This window comes from Stenella coeruleoalba (assembly GCF_951394435.1).
Source record: "Stenella coeruleoalba genome assembly, chromosome: 6".
Classification (NCBI taxonomy): Eukaryota; Metazoa; Chordata; class Mammalia; order Artiodactyla; family Delphinidae; genus Stenella; species Stenella coeruleoalba.
Window position 1 is genome coordinate 25874589 of NC_137151.1, and position 17382 is coordinate 25891970.

General features: G+C 43.8%; 1 long non-coding RNA gene across 1 annotated transcript in view; it reads right to left on the reverse strand.

Moving 5' to 3' along the window:
* LOC307187927 overlaps positions 1-16927 on the reverse strand; it is a 3519425-nt gene extending 3502498 nt beyond the window's left edge. The window contains exon 1 of the long non-coding RNA XR_013828744.1: positions 16868-16927. This is a non-coding gene — a long non-coding RNA (uncharacterized lncRNA). The remainder of the gene's footprint in view (positions 1-16867) is intronic.
* Between the last annotated feature and the right edge of the window lie 455 nt (positions 16928-17382).

Here is a 17382-nt window from a genome sequence, read left to right on the forward strand (position 1 = left end):
TTGAAGTCATATTGCATGGTACCAATTACACGGGTCTTAACTCTCCAGGTTTAAGGTATTCTTCCTTCAGCTAAAACATGCATGTGGAACCCAAGTATGATCAACCATGTGAACGGGAGACGTGTTCAAATATGTCTCAGTTTTCCTCCCCTGGTACTCGGGTGCAACATTCCAGACGCTTTACTAACACTCTCCCGACTTGGAGAGTCAGCGCCTTTAACCTCCTGTTTGGCCCAGTTTGCAATTTCTGCGGAAGATGAACAGGAATAGCGAGAACAAATGAGAGACTAGCTGGAGGTGTCTGGACGGGCAAATTTAACTCTCATTTCCCACCAGGAAGAGGAAATAACCAAAGGCTCAGCGTGCCGTGCCGGAACCAGATTAGGGCCTGAAGCCATCCTGTGGTGTTGCGGCCAGGTCACAAGAAAGCGAGTTGAAGAAAGGAGCTCAGGGGCACTGTAATTCACAAACCTGCAGAGTTATAAATGACAGCTATCGTCAAAAATAGACTGAAGTAAGGCTGCCAAGAGGACTTGAAAGCGGGGCAGAATTGCATGAAACCGATTTCAGGAGGTAGACTGGAATTGCATTGAAAGCATAGGAAAAGAGGCAGAACGTCCACAATGATGCACTTGGCCAAAAAGGGCGTATGCGTTTTTTCCTGAATATATTCAGGAAAAAACGCATACGCCCTTTTTGGCCAACCAAGCAAGCTTGCAAAGGAAATCTGCACTACAATGAAGTCTCACTTCCCCCCGGTCAAAAGGGCCATCTGAAAAAAGTGTAAAATCCAGAAAGGCAGGACAGGCCATGGAGAACTGGGAGCCTTGTTATGCTGATGGGCGGGATGTAAATTGCCAACAACCACTCGGGAGAAGTGTATGGTGTTTCCTGAAACATCTAAAAAACAAAGCAACAGAGCCTAGGGCACTTCCACTTATGGTCCTATAGCTTAGGGAAATTAAAATCAAAAAGACACAGCCACCCCAAAGTTTGGAACGGCTCTGTTTACAAGAACCTCGTTTACAGTACAAGTTCAACATCGCTGAAAGTGAAAAATGGATAAAGAAGTTGTGGTATTTACTTACAAAGCAATATCACTCAGCAATGAAATCTGTGTCATCAGGCCCTAAGCAGCACAATGAGTGGATTCAGGTATGATGATTCTAACTGAAGTAAGTCACACAGAAAAAGAAACATCATAAGATATCAGTAATACATGGAATGTAAACTTGGCTACACAGGAACTGAATTACAGAACAGAACAGGGTCTCAAATTTAGAAAACCAACTTATGCTTGCTTAAGGGTAAAGGTGTGTTGGGGTGCTGTATAAAACCAGAGATTGAAATGAGCACAGATAAAGTTCCTTAAGTCAAATATGGAAGAGACAAGAGCTACTCCTTGCTCAACGAAATGGACTCAACACCGCATATTAAACGCCTAAGAATGTACCTGACTAGTAAGTATCTTAAAACCTATGGATTGCTATGTCCCAAAAGAGAATCAAGCATGTGTACAGGGGTATAAACGCAGCAGTGATAGGATTGGAGAGGTTCGGTGAGCAAATGAAGACCCTTTGAAGTCATATTGCATGGTACCCATTCCACGGGTCTCAACTCTCCAGGTTTAAGGTATTCTTCCTTCAGCTAAAACATGCATGTGGAACCCAAGTATGATCAACCATGTGAACGGGAGACGTGTTCAAATATGTCTCAGTTTTCCTCCCCTGGTAGTCGGGTGCAACATTCCAGACGCTTTACTAACACTCTCCCGACTTGGAGAGTCAGCGCCTTTAACCTCCTGTTTGGCCCAGTTTGCAATTTCTGCGGAAGATGAACAGGAATAGCGAGAACCAATGAGAGACTAGCTGGAGGTGTCTGGACGGGCAAATTTAACTCTCATTTCCCACCAGGAAGAGGAAATAACCAAAGGCTCAGCGTGCCGTGCCGGAACCAGATTAGGGCCTGAAGCCATCCTGTGGTGTTGCGGCCAGGTCACAAGAAAGCGAGTTGAAGAAAGGAGCTCAGGGGCACTGTAATTCACAAACCTGCAGAGTTATACATGACAGCTATCGTCAAAAATAGACTGAAGTAAGGCTGCCAAGAGGACTTGAAAGCGGGGCAGAATTGCAGGAAACCGATTTCAGGAGGTAGACTGGAATTGCATTGAAAGCATAGGAAAAGAGGCAGAACGTCCACAATGATGCACTTGGCCAAAAAGGGCGTATGCGTTTTTTCCTGAATATATTCAGGAAAAAACGCATACGCCCTTTTTGGCCAACCAAGCAAGCTTGCAAAGGAAATCTGCACTACAATGAAGTCTCACTTCCCCCCGGTCAAAAGGGCCATCTGAAAAAAGTGTAAAATCCAGAAAGGCAACAGGCCATTGAGAACTGGGAGCCTTGTTATGCTGATGGGCGGGATGTAAATTGCCAACAGACACTCAGGAGAAGTGTATGGTGTTTCCTGAAACATCTAAAAAACAAAGCAACAGAGCCTAGGGCACTTCCACTTATTGTCCTATAGCTTAGGGAAATTAAAATCAAAAAGACACAGCCACCCCAAATTTTGAGACGCCTCTCTTTACAAGAACCTCGTTTACAGTACAAGTTCAACATCGCAAAAAGTGAAAAATGGATAAATAAGTTGTGGTATTCACTTACAAAGCAATATCACTCAGCAATGAAATCTGTGTCATCAGGCCCTTAGCAGCACAATGAGTGGATTCAGGTATGATGATTCTAACTGAAGTAAGTCACACAGAAAAAGAAACATCATAAGATATCAGTAATACACGGAATGTAAACTTGGCTACACAGGAACTGAATTACAGAACAGAACAGGGTCTCAAATTTAGAAAACCAACTTATGCTTGCTTAAGGGTAAAGGTGAGTTGGGGTGCTGCATAAAACCAGAGATTGAAATGAGCACAGATAAAGTTCCTTAAGCCAAATATGGAATAGACAAGAGCTACTCCTTGCTCAACAAAATGGACTCAACACCCCATATTAAACGCCTAAGAATGTACCTGACTAGTAAGTATCTTAAAACCTATGGATTGCTATGTCTCCAAAAGAGAATCAAGCATGTGTACAGGGGCATAAACGCAGCAGTGATAGGATTGGAGAGGTTCGGTGTGCAAATGAAGACCCTTTGAAGTCATATTGCATGGTACCCATTCCACGGGTTTCAACTACCCAGGTTTAAGGTATTCTTCCTTCAGCTAAAACATGCATGTGTAACCTAGAGTATGATCAACCATGTGATCGGGAGACGTGTTCAAATATGTCTCAGTTTTCGTACCCTGGTACTCGGGTGCAACATTCCAGACGCTTTACTAACACTCTCCCGACTTGGAGAGTCAGTCCCTTTAACCTCCTGTTTGGCCCAGTTTGCAATATCTGCGGAAGATGAACAGGAATAGCGAGAACCAATGAGAGGCTAGCTGGAGGTGTCTGGACGGGCAAATTTAACTCTCATTTCCCACCAGGAAGAGGAATTAACCAAAGGCTCAGCGTGCCGTGCCGGAACCAGATTAGGGCCTGAAGCCATCCTGCGGTGTTGCGGCCAGCTCAAAAGAAAGCGAGTTGAAGAAAGGAGCTCAGGGGCACTGTAATTCACAAACCTGCAGAGTTATAAATGACAGCTATCGTCCAAAAATAGACTGAAGTAAGGCTGCCAAGAGGACTTGAAAGCGGGGCAGAATTGCAGGAAACCGATTTCAGGAGGTAGACTGGAATTGCATTGAAAGCATAGGAAAAGAGGCAGAACGTCCACAATGATGCACTTGGCCAAAAAGGGCGTATGCGTTTTTTCCTGAAATATTCAGGAAAAAACGCATACGCCCTTTTTGGCCAACCAAGCAAGCTTGCAAAGGAAATCTGCACTACAATGAAGTCTCACTTCCCCCCGGTCAAAAGGGCCATCTGAAAAAAGTGTAAAATCCAGAAAGGCAGGACAGGCCATGGAGAACTGGGAGCCTTGTTATGCTGATGGGCGGGATGTAAATTGCCAAAAACCACTCGGGAGAAGTGTATGGTGTTTCCTGAAACATCTAAAAAACAAAGCAACAGAACCTAGGGCACTTCCACTTATGGTCCTATAGCTTAGGGAAATTAAAATCAAAAAGACACAGCCACCCCAAAGTTTGGAACGGCTCTGTTTACAAGAACCTCGTTTACAGTACAAGTTCAACATCGCAGAAAGTGAAAAATGGATAAAGAAGTTGTGGTATTCACTTACAAAGCAATATCACTCAGCAATGAAATCTATGTCATCAGGCCCTTAGCAGCACAATGAGTGGATTCAGGTATGATGATTCTAACTGAAATAAGTCACACAGAAAAAGAAACATCATAAGATATCAGTAATACACGGAATGGAAACTTGGCTACACAGGAACTGAATTACAGAACAGAACAGGGTCTCAAATTTAGAAAAACAACTTATGCTTGCTTAAGGGTAAAGGTGAGTTGGGGTGCTGCATAAAACCAGAGATTGAAATGAGCACAGATAAATTTCCTTAAGCCAAATATGGAATAGACTAGAGCTACTCCTTGCTCAACGAAATGGACTCAACACCGCATATTAAACGCCTAAGAATGTACCTGACTTGTAAGTATCTTAAAACCTATGGATAGCTATGTCTCCAAAAGAGAATCAAGCATGTGTACAGGGGCATAAACGCAGCAGTGATAAGATTGGAGAGGTTCGGTGAGCAAATGAAGACCCTTTGAAGTCATATTGCATGGTACCCATTCCACGGGTTTCAACTACCCAGGTTTAAGGTATTCTTCCTTCAGCTAAAACATGCATGTGGAATCTAGAGTATGATCAACCATGTGATCGGGAGACGTGTTCAAATATGTCTCAGTTTTCCTCCCCTGGTACTCGGGTGCAACATTCCAGACGCTTTACTAACACTCTCCCCACTTGGAGAGTCAGTCCCTTTAACCTCCTGTTTGGCCCAGTTTGCAATTTCTGCGGAAGATGAACAGGAATAGCGAGAACCAATGAGAGGCTAGCTGGAGGTGTCTGGACGGGCAAATTTAACTCTCATTTCCCACCAGGAAGAGGAATTAACCAAAGGCTCAGCATGCCGGGCCAGAACCAGATTAGGGCCTGAAGCCATCCTGCGGTGTTGCGGCCAGGTCACAAGAAAGCGAGTTGAAGAAAGGAGCTCAGGGGCACTGTAATTCACAAACCTGCAGAGTTATAAATGACAGCTATCATCCAAAAATAGACTGAAGTAAGGCTGCCAAGAGGACTTGAAAGCGGGGCAGAATTGCAGGAAACCGATTTCAGGAGGTAGACTGGAATTGCATTGAAAGCATAGGAAAAGAGACAGAACGTCCACAATGATGCACTTGGCCAAAAAGGGCGTATGCGTTTTTTCCTGAATATATTCAGGAAAAAACGCATACGCCCTTTTTGGCCAACCAAGCAAGCTTGCAAAGGAAATCTGCACTACAATGAAGTCTCACTTCCCCCCGGTCAAAAGGGCCATCTGAAAACAGTGTAAAATCCAGAAAGGCAGGACAGGCCATGGAGAACTGGGAGCCTTGTTATGCTGATGGGTGGGATGTAAATTGCCAACAACCACTTGGGAAAAGTGTATGGTGTTTCCTGAAACATCTAAAAAACAAAGCAACAGAACCTAGGGCACTTCCACTTATGGTCCTATAGCTTAGGGAAATTAAAATCAAAAAGACACAGCCACCCCAAAGTTTGGAACGGCTCTGTTTACAAGAACCTCGTTTACAGTACAAGTTCAACATCGCAGAAAGTGAAAAATGGATAAAGAAGTTGTGGTATTTACTTACAAAGCAATATCACTCAGCAATGAAATCTATGTCATCAGGCCCTTAGCAGCACAATGAGTGGATTCAGGTATGATGATTCTAACTGAAATAAGTCACACAGAAAAAGAAACATCATAAGATATCAGTAATACACGGAATGTAAACTTGGCTACACAGGAACTGAATTACAGAACAGAACAGGGTCTCAAATTTAGAATACCAACTTATGCTTGCTTAAGGGTAAAGGTGAGTTGGGGTGCTGCATAAAACCAGAGATTGAAATGAGCACAGATAAAGTTCCTTAAGTCAAATATGGAATAGACAAGAGCTACTCCTTGCTCAATGAAATGGACTCAACACCGCATATTAAACGCCTAAGAATGTACCTGACTAGTAAGTATCGTAAAACCTATGGATTGCTATGTCTCCAAAAGAGAATCAAGCATGTGTACAGGGGCATAAACGCAGCAGTGATAGGATTGGAGAGGTTCGGTGAGCAAATGAAGACCCTTTGAAGTCATATTGCATGGTACCCATTACACGGGTCTCCACTCTCCAGGTTTAAGGTATTCTTCCTTCAGCTAAAACATGCATGTGGAACCCAAGTACGATCAACCATGTGAACGGGAGACGTGTTCAAATATGTCTCATTTTTCCTCCCCTGGTACTCGGGTGCAACATTCCAGACGCTTTACTAACACTCTCCCCACTTGGAGAGTCAGCGCCTTTAACCTCCTGTTTGGCCCAGTTTGCAATTTCTGCGGAAGATGAACAGGAATAGCGAGAACCAATGAGAGGCTAGCTGGAGGTGTCTGGACGGGCAAATTTAACTCTCATTTCCCACCAGGAAGAGGAAATAACCAAAGGCTCAGCGTGCCGTACCGGAACCAGATTAGGGCCTGAAGCCATCCTGCGGTGTTGCGGCCAGCTCAAAAGAAAGCGAGTTGAAGAAAGGAGCTCAGGGGCACTGTAATTCACAAACCTGCAGAGTTATAAATGACAGCTATCGTCCAAAAATAGACTGAAGTAAGGCTGCCAAGAGGACTTGAAAGCGGGGCAGAATTGCAGGAAACCGATTTCAGGAGGTAGACTGGAATTGCATTGAAAGCATAGGAAAAGAGGCAGAACGTCCACAATGATGCACTTGGCCAAAAAGGGCGTATGCGTTTTTTCCTGAATATATTCAGGAAAAAACGCATACGCCCTTTTTGGCCAACCAAGCAAGCTTGCAAAGGAAATCTGCACTACAATGAAGTCTCACTTCCCCCCGGTCAAAAGGGCCATCTGAAAAAAGTGTAAAATCCAGAAAGGCAGGACAGGCCATGGAGAACTGGGAGCCTTGTTATGCTGATGGGCGGGATGTAAATTGCCAACAACCACTCGGGAGAAGTGTATGGTGTTTCCTGAAACATCTAAAAAACAAAGCAACAGAACCTAGGGCACTTCCACTTATGGTCCTATAGCTTAGGGAAATTAAAATCAAAAAGACACAGCCACCCCAAAGTTTGGAACGGCTCTGTTTACAAGAACCTCGTTTACAGTACAAGTTCAACATCGCAGAAAGTGAAAAATGGATAAAGAAGTTGTGGTATTTACTTACAAAGCAATATCACTCAGCAATGAAATCTGTGTCATCAGGCCCTTAGCAGCACAATGAGTGGATTCAGGTATGATGATTCTAACTGAAATAAGTCACACAGAAAAAGAAACATCATAAGATATCAGTAATACACGGAATGGAAACTTGGCTACACAGGAACTGAATTACAGAACAGAAAAGGGTCTCAAATTTAGAATACCAACTTATGCTTGCTTAAGGGTAAAGGTGAGTTGGGGTGCTGCATAAAACCAGAGATTGAAATGAGCACAGATAAAGTTCCTTAAGTCAAATATGGAATAGACAAGAGCTACTCCTTGCTCAACGAAATGGACTCAACACCGCATATTAAACGCCTAAGAATGTACCTGACTAGTAAGTATCGTAAAACCTATGGATTGCTATGTCTCCAAAAGAGAATCAAGCATGTGTACAGGGGCATAAACGCAGCAGTGATAGGATTGGAGAGGTTCGGTGAGCAAATGAAGATCCTTTGAAGTCATATTGCATGGTACCCATTACACGGGTCTCAACTCTCCAGGTTTAAGGTATTCTTCCTTCAGCTAAAACATGCATGTGGAACCCAAGTACGATCAACCATGTGAACGGGAGACGTGTTCAAATATGTCTCAGTTTTCCTCCCCTGGTACTCGGGTGCAACATTCCAGACGCTTTACTAACACTCTCCCCACTTGGAGAGTCAGCGCCTTTAACCTCCTGTTTGGCCCACTTTGCAATTTCTGCGGAAGATGAACAGGAATAGCGAGAACCAATGAGAGACTAGCTGGAGGTGTCTGGACGGGCAAATTTAACTCTCATTTCCCACCAGGAAGAGGAAATAACCAAAGGCTCAGCGTGCCGTACCGGAACCAGATTAGGGCCTGAAGCCATCCTGCGGTGTTGCGGCCAGCTCAAAAGAAAGTGAGTTGAAGAAAGGAGCTCAGGGGCACTGTAATTCACAAACCTGCAGAGTTATAAATGACAGCTATCGTCCAAAAATAGACTGAAGTAAGGCTGCCAAGAGGACTTGAAAGCGGGGCAGAATTGCAGGAAACCGATTTCAGGAGGTAGACTGGAATTGCATTGAAAGCATAGGAAAAGAGGCAGAACGTCCACAATGATGCACTTGGCCAAAAAGGGCGTATGCGTTTTTTCCTGAATATATTCAGGAAAAAACGCATACGCCCTTTTTGGCCAACCAAGCAAGCTTGCAAAGGAAATCTGCACTACAATGAAGTCTCACTTCCCCCCGGTCAAAAGGGCCATCTGAAAAAAGTGTAAAATCCAGAAAGGCAGGACAGGCCATGGAGAACTGGGAGCCTTGTTATGCTGATGGGCGGGATGTAAATTGCCAACAACCACTCGGGAGAAGTGTATGGTGTTTCCTGAAACATCTAAAAAACAAAGCAACAGAACCTAGGGCACTTCCACTTATGGTCCTATAGCTTAGGGAAATTAAAATCAAAAAGACACAGCCACCCCAAAGTTTGGAACGGCTCTGTTTACAAGAACCTCGTTTACAGTACAAGTTCAACATCGCAGAAAGTGAAAAATGGATAAAGAAGTTGTGGTATACACTTACAAAGCAATATCACTCAGCAATGAAATCTATGTCATCAGGCCCTTAGCAGCACAATGAGTGGATTCAGGTATGATGATTCTAACTGAAATAAGTCACACAGAAAAAGAAACATCATAAGATATCAGTAATACACGGAATGGAAACTTGGCTACACAGGAACTGAATTACAGAACAGAACAGGGTCTCAAATTTAGAAAACCAACTTATGCTTGCTTAAGGGTAAAGGTGAGTTGGGGTGCTGCATAAAACCAGAGATTGAAATGAGCACAGATAAAGTTCCTTAAGCCAAATATGGAATAGACTAGAGCTACTCCTTGCTCAACGAAATGGACTCAACACCGCATATTAAACGCCTAAGAATGTACCTGACTTGTAAGTATCTTAAAACCTATGGATAGCTATGTCTCCAAAAGAGAATCAAGCATGTGTACAGGGGCATAAACGCAGCAGTGATAGGATTGGAGAGGTTCGGTGAGCAAATGAAGACCCTTTGAAGTCATATTGCATGGTACCCATTCCACGGGTTTCAACTACCCAGGTTTAAGGTATTCTTCCTTCAGCTAAAACATGCATGTGGAACCTAGAGTATGATCAACCATGTGATCGGGAGACGTGTTCAAATATGTCTCAGTTTTCCTCCCCTGGTACTCGGGTGCAACATTCCAGACGCTTTACTAACACTCTCCCCACTTGGAGAGTCAGTCCCTTTAACCTCCTGTTTGGCCCAGTTTGCAATTTCTGCGGAAGATGAACAGGAATAGCGAGAACCAATGAGAGGCTAGCTGGAGGTGTCTGGACGGGCAAATTTAACTCTCATTTCCCACCAGGAAGAGGAATTAACCAAAGGCTCAGCATGCCGGGCCGGAACCAGATTAGGGCCTGAAGCCATCCTGTGGTGTTGCGGCCAGGTCACAAGAAAGCGAGTTGAAGAAAGGAGCTCAGGGGCACTGTAATTCACAAACCTGCAGAGTTATAAATGACAGCTATCGTCCAAAAATAGACTGAAGTAAGGCTGCCAAGAGGACTTGAAAGCGGGGCAGAATTGCAGGAAACCGATTTCAGGAGGTAGACTGGAATTGCATTGAAAGCATAGGAAAAGAGGCAGAACGTCCACAATGATGCACTTGGCCAAAAAGGGCGTATGCGTTTTTTCCTGAATATATTCAGGAAAAAACGCATACGCCCTTTTTGGCCAACCAAGCAAGCTTGCAAAGGAAATCTGCACTACAATGAAGTCTCACTTCCCCCCGGTCAAAAGGGCCATCTGAAAACAGTGTAAAATCCAGAAAGGCAGGACAGGCCATGGAGAACTGGGAGCCTTGTTATGCTGATGGGCGGGATGTAAATTGCCAACAACCACTCGGGAGAAGTGTATGGTGTTTCCTGAAACATCTAAAAAACAAAGCAACAGAACCTAGGGCACTTCCACTTATGGGCCTATAGCTTAGGGAAATTAAAATCAAAAAGACACAGCCACCCCAAAGTTTGGAACGGCTCTGTTTACAAGAACCTCGTTTACAGTACAAGTTCAACATCGCAGAAAGTGAAAAATGGATAAAGAAGTTGTGGTATTTACTTACAAAGCAATATCACTCAGCAATGAAATCTGTGTCATCAGGCCCTTAGCAGCACAATGAGTGGATTCAGGTATGATGATTCTAACTGAAATAAGTCACACAGAAAAAGAAACATCATAAGATATCAGTAATACACGGAATGGAAACTTGGCTACACAGGAACTGAATTACAGAACAGAACAGGGTCTCAAATTTAGAATACCAACTTATGCTTGCTTAAGGGTAAAGGTGAGTTGGGGTGCTGCATAAAACCAGAGATTGAAATGAGCACAGATAAAGTTCCTTAAGTCAAATATGGAATAGACAAGAGCTACTCCTTGCTCAACGAAATGGACTCAACACCGCATATTAAACGCCTAAGAATGTACCTGACTAGTAAGTATCGTAAAACCTATGGATTGCTATGTCTCCAAAAGAGAATCAAGCATGTGTACAGGGGCATAAACGCAGCAGTGATAGGATTGGAGAGGTTCGGTGAGCAAATGAAGACCCTTTGAAGTCATATTGCATGGTACCCATTACACGGGTCTCAACTCTCCAGGTTTAAGGTATTCTTCCTTCAGCTAAAACATGCATGTGGAACCCAAGTATGATCAACCATGTGAACGGGAGACGTGTTCAAATATGTCTCAGTTTTCCTCCCCTGGTACTCGGGTGCAACATTCCAGACGCTTTACTAACACTCTCCCCACTTGGAGAGTCAGCGCCTTTAACCTCCTGTTTGGCCCAGTTTGCAATTTCTGCGGAAGATGAACAGGAATAGCGAGAACCAATGAGAGACTAGCTGGAGGTGTCTGGACGGGCAAATTTAACTCTCATTTCCCACCAGGAAGAGGAATTAACCAAAGGCTCAGCGTGCCGTACCGGAACCAGATTAGGGCCTGAAGCCATCCTGCGGTGTTGCGGCCAGCTCAAAAGAAAGCGAGTTGAAGAAAGGAGCTCAGGGGCACTGTAATTCACAAACCTGCAGAGTTATAAATGACAGCTATCGTCCAAAAATAGACTGAAGTAAGGCTGCCAAGAGGACTTGAAAGCGGGGAAGAATTGCAGGAAACCGATTTCAGGAGGTAGACTGGAATTGCATTGAAAGCATAGGAAAAGAGGCAGAACGTCCACAATGATGCACTTGGCCAAAAAGGGCGTATGTGTTTTTTCCTGAATATATTCAGGAAAAAACGCATACGCCCTTTTTGGCCAACCAAGCAAGCTTGCAAAGGAAATCTGCACTACAATGAAGTCTCACTTCCCCCCGGTCAAAAGGGCCATCTGAAAAAAGTGTAAAATCCAGAAAGGCAACAGGCCATTGAGAACTGGGAGCCTTGTTATGCTGATGGGCGGGATGTAAATTGCCAACAGACACTTGGGAGAAGTGTATGGTGTTTCCTGAAACATCTAAAAAACAAAGCAACAGAGCCTAGGGCACTTCCACTTATGGTCCTATAGCTTAGGGAAATTAAAATCAAAAAGACACAGCCACCCCAAAGTTTGGAACGGCTCTGTTTACAAGAACCTCGTTTACAGTACAAGTTCAACATCGCAGAAAGTGAAAAATGGATAAAGAAGTTGTGGTATTCACTTACAAAGCAATATCACTCAGCAATGAAATCTATGTCATCAGGCCCTTAGCAGCACAATGAGTGGATTCAGGTATGATGATTCTAACTGAAATAAGTCACACAGAAAAAGAAACATCATAAGATATCAGTAATACACGGAATGGAAACTTGGCTACACAGGAACTGAATTACAGAACAGAACAGGGTCTCAAATTTAGAAAACCAACTTATGCTTGCTTAAGGGGAAAGGTGAGTTGGGGTGCTGCATAAAACCAGAGATTGAAATGAGCACAGATAAAGTTCCTTAAGCCAAATATGGAATAGACAAGAGCTACTCCTTGCTCAACGAAATGGACTCAACACCGCATATTAAACGCCTAAGAATGTACCTGACTTGTAAGTATCTTAAAACCTATGGATTGCTATGTCTCCGAAAGAGAATCAAGCATGTGTACAGGGGCATAAACGCAGCAGTGATAGGATTGGAGAGGTTCGGTGAGCAAATGAAGACCCTTTGAAGTCATATTGCATGGTACCCATTCCACGGGTTTCAACTACCCAGGTTTAAGGTATTCTTCCTTCAGCTAAAACATGCATGTGGAACCTAGATTATGATCAACCATGTGATTGGGAGACGTGTTCAAATATGTCTCAGTTTTCCTCCCCTGGTACTCGGGTGCAACATTCCAGACGCTTTACTAACACTCTCCCCACTTGGAGAGTCAGTCCCTTTAACCTCCTGTTTGGCCCAGTTTGCAAATTCTGTGGAAGATGAACAGGAATAGCGAGAACCAATGAGAGGCTAGCTGGAGGTGTCTGGACGGGCAAATTTAACTCTCATTTCCCACCAGGAAGAGGAATTAACCAAAGGCTCAGCATGCCGGGCCGGAACCAGATTAGGGCCTGAAGCCAGCCTGCGGTGTTGCGGCCAGGTCACAAGAAAGCGAGTTGAAGAAAGGAGCTCAGGGGCACTGTAATTCACAAACCTGCAGAGTTATAAATGACAGCTATCGTCCAAAAATAGACTGAAGTAAGGCTGCCAAGAGGACTTGAAAGCGGGGAAGAATTGCAGGAAACCGATTTCAGGAGGTAGACTGGAATTGCATTGAAAGCATAGGAAAAGAGGCAGAACGTCCACAATGATGCACTTGGCCAAAAAGGGCGTATGCGTTTTTTCCTGAATATATTCAGGAAAAAACGCATACGCCCTTTTTGGCCAACCAAGCAAGCTTGCAAAGGAAATCTGCACTACAATGAAGTCTCACTTCCCCCCGGTCAAAAGGGCCATCTGAAAAAAGTGTAAAATCCAGAAAGGCAGGACAGGCCATGGAGAACTGGGAGCCTTGTTATGCTGATGGGCGGGATGTAAATTGCCAACAACCACTCGGGAGAAGTGTATGGTGTTTCCTGAAACATCTAAAAAACAAAGCAACAGAGCCTAGGGCACTTCCACTTATGGTCCTATAGCTTAGGGAAATTAAAATCAAAAAGACACAGCCACCCCAAAGTTTGGAACGGCTCTGTTTACAAGAACCTCGTTTACAGTACAAGTTCAACATCGCTGAAAGTGAAAAATGGATAAAGAAGTTGTGGTATTTACTTACAAAGCAATATCACTCAGCAATGAAATCTGTGTCATCAGGCCCTTAGCAGCACAATGAGTGGATTCAGGTATGATGATTCTAACTGAAGTAAGTCACACAGAAAAAGAAACATCATAAGATATCAGTAATACACGGAATGTAAACTTGGCTACACAGGAACTGAATTACAGAACAGAACAGGGTCTCAAATTTAGAAAACCAACTTATGCTTGCTTAAGGGTAAAGGTGAGTTGGGGTGCTGTATAAAACCAGAGATTGAAATGAGCACAGATAAAGTTCCTTAAGTCAAATATGGAAGAGACAAGAGCTACTCCTTGCTCAACGAAATGGATTCAACACCGCATATTAAACGCCTAAGAATGTACCTGACTAGTAAGTATCTTAAAACCTATGGATTGCTATGTCCCAAAAGAGAATCAAGCATGTGTACAGGGGTATAAACGCAGCAGTGATAGGATTGGAGAGGTTCGGTGAGCAAATGAAGACCCTTTGAAGTCATATTGCATGGTACCAATTACACGGGTCTTAACTCTCCAGGTTTAAGGTATTCATCCTTCAGCTAAAACATGCATGTGGAACCCAAGTATGATCAACCATGTGAACGGGAGACGTGTTCCAATATGTCTCAGTTTTCCTCCCCTGGTACTCGGGTGCAACATTCCAGACGCTTTACTAACACTCTCCCGACTTGGAGAGTCAGCGCCTTTAACCTCCTGTTTGGCCCAGTTTGCAATTTCTGCGGAAGATGTACAGAAATAGCGAGAACCAATGAGAGACTAGCTGGAGGTGTCTGGACGGGCAAATTTAACTCTCATTTCCCACCAGGAAGAGGAAATAACCAAAGGCTCAGCGTGCCGTGCGGGAACCAGATTAGGGCCTGAAGCCATCCTGTGGTGTTGCGGCCAGGTCACAAGAAAGCGAGTTGAAGAAAGGAGCTCAGGGGCACTGTAATTCACAAACCTGCAGAGTTATAAATGACAGCTATCGTCAAAAATAGACTGAAGTAAGGCTGCCAAGAGGACTTGAAAGCGGGGCAGAATTGCATGAAACCGATTTCAGGAGGTAGACTGGAATTGCATTGAAAGCATAGGAAAAGAGGCAGAACGTCCACAATGATGCACTTGGCCAAAAAGGGCGTATGCGTTTTTTCCTGAATATATTCAGGAAAAAACGCATACGCCCTTTTTGGCCAACCAAGCAAGCTTGCAAAGGAAATCTGCACTACAATGAAGTCTCACTTCCCCCCGGTCAAAAGGGCCATCTGAAAAAAGTGTAAAATCCAGAAAGGCAGGACAGGCCATGGAGAACTGGGAGCCTTGTTATGCTGATGGGCGGGATGTAAATTGCCAACAACCACTCGGGAGAAGTGTATGGTGTTTCCTGAAACATCTAAAAAACAAAGCAACAGAGCCTAGGGCACTTCCACTTATGGTCCTATAGCTTAGGGAAATTAAAATCAAAAAGACACAGCCACCCCAAAGTTTGGAACGGCTCTGTTTACAAGAACCTCGTTTACAGTACAAGTTCAACATCGCTGAAAGTGAAAAATGGATAAAGAAGTTGTGGTATTTACTTACAAAGCAATATCACTCAGCAATGAAATCTGTGTCATCAGGCCCTTAGCAGCACAATGAGTGGATTCAGGTATGATGATTCTAACTGAAGTAAGTCACACAGAAAAAGAAACATCATAAGATATCAGTAATACATGGAATGTAAACTTGGCTACACAGGAACTGAATTACAGAACAGAACAGGGTCTCAAATTTAGAAAACCAACTTATGCTTGCTTAAGGGTAAAGGTGAGTTGGGGTGCTGTATAAAACCAGAGATTGAAATGAGCACAGATAAAGTTCCTTAAGTCAAATATGGAAGAGACAAGAGCTACTCCTTGCTCAACGAAATGGACTCAACACCGCATATTAAACGCCTAAGAATGTACCTGACTAGTAAGTATCTTAAAACCTATGGATTGCTATGTCCCAAAAGAGAATCAAGCATGTGTACAGGGGTATAAACGCAGCAGTGATAGGATTGGAGAGGTTCGGTGAGCAAATGAAGACCCTTTGAAGTCATATTGCATGGTACCCATTCCACGGGTCTCAACTCTCCAGGTTTAAGGTATTCTTCCTTCAGCTAAAACATGCATGTGGAACCCAAGTATGATCAACCATGTGAACGGGAGACGTGTTCAAATATGTCTCAGTTTTCCTCCCCTGGTAGTCGGGTGCAACATTCCAGACGCTTTACTAACACTCTCCCGACTTGGAGAGTCAGCGCCTTTAACCTCCTGTTTGGCCCAGTTTGCAATTTCTGCGGAAGATGAACAGGAATAGCGAGAACCAATGAGAGACTAGCTGGAGGTGTCTGGACGGGCAAATTTAACTCTCATTTCCCACCAGGAAGAGGAAATAACCAAAGGCTCAGCGTGCCGTGCCGGAACCAGATTAGGGCCTGAAGCCATCCTGTGGTGTTGCGGCCAGGTCACAAGAAAGCGAGTTGAAGAAAGGAGCTCAGGGGCACTGTAATTCACAAACCTGCAGAGTTATAAATGACAGCTATCGTCAAAAATAGACTGAAGTAAGGCTGCCAAGAGGACTTGAAAGCGGGGCAGAATTGCAGGAAACCGATTTCAGGAGGTAGACTGGAATTGCATTGAAAGCATAGGAAAAGAGGCAGAACGTCCACAATGATGCACTTGGCCAAAAAGGGCGTATGCGTTTTTTCCTGAATATATTCAGGAAAAAACGCATACGCCCTTTTTGGCCAACCAAGCAAGCTTGCAAAGGAAATCTGCACTACAATGAAGTCTCACTTCCCCCCGGTCAAAAGGGCCATCTGAAAAAAGTGTAAAATCCAGAAAGGCAGGACAGGCCATGGAGAACTGGGAGCCTTGTTATGCTGATGGGCGGGATGTAAATTGCCAACAACCACACGGGAGAAGTGTATGGTGTTTCCTGAAACATCTAAAAAACAAAGCAACAGAGCCTAGGGCACTTCCACTTATGGTCCTATAGCTTAGGGAAATTAAAATCAAAAAGACACAGCCACCCCAAAGTTTGGGACGCCTCCGTTTACAAGAACCTCGTTTACCGTACAAGTTCAATATCACAGAAAGTGAAAAATGGATAAAGAACTTGTGGTACTTACGTAAAATGCAGTATCACTCAGCAATGAAATCTATGTCATCAGGCCCGTAGCAGCATAATGAGTGGATTCAGGTACGATGATTCTAACTGAAATAAGTCACACAGAAAAAGAAACATCATAAGATATCACTAATACACGGAATGTAAACTTGGCTACACAGGAACTGCATTCCAAAACAGAACAGGGTCTCAAATTTAGAAAACCAACTTATGCTTGCTTAAGGGGAAAGGTGAGTTGGGGTGCTGCATAAAACCAGAGATTGAAATGAGCACAGATAAAGTTCCTTAAGCCAAATATGGAATAGACAAGAGCCACTCCTTGCTCAACGAAATGGACTCAACACCGCATATTAAACGCCTAAGAATGTACCTGACTAGTAAGTATCTTAAAACCTATGGATTGCTATGTCTCCAAAAGAGAATCAAGCATGTGTACAGGGGTATAAACGCAGCAGTGATAGGATTGGAGAGGTTCGGTGAGCAAATGAAGACCCTTTGAAGTCATATTGCATGGTA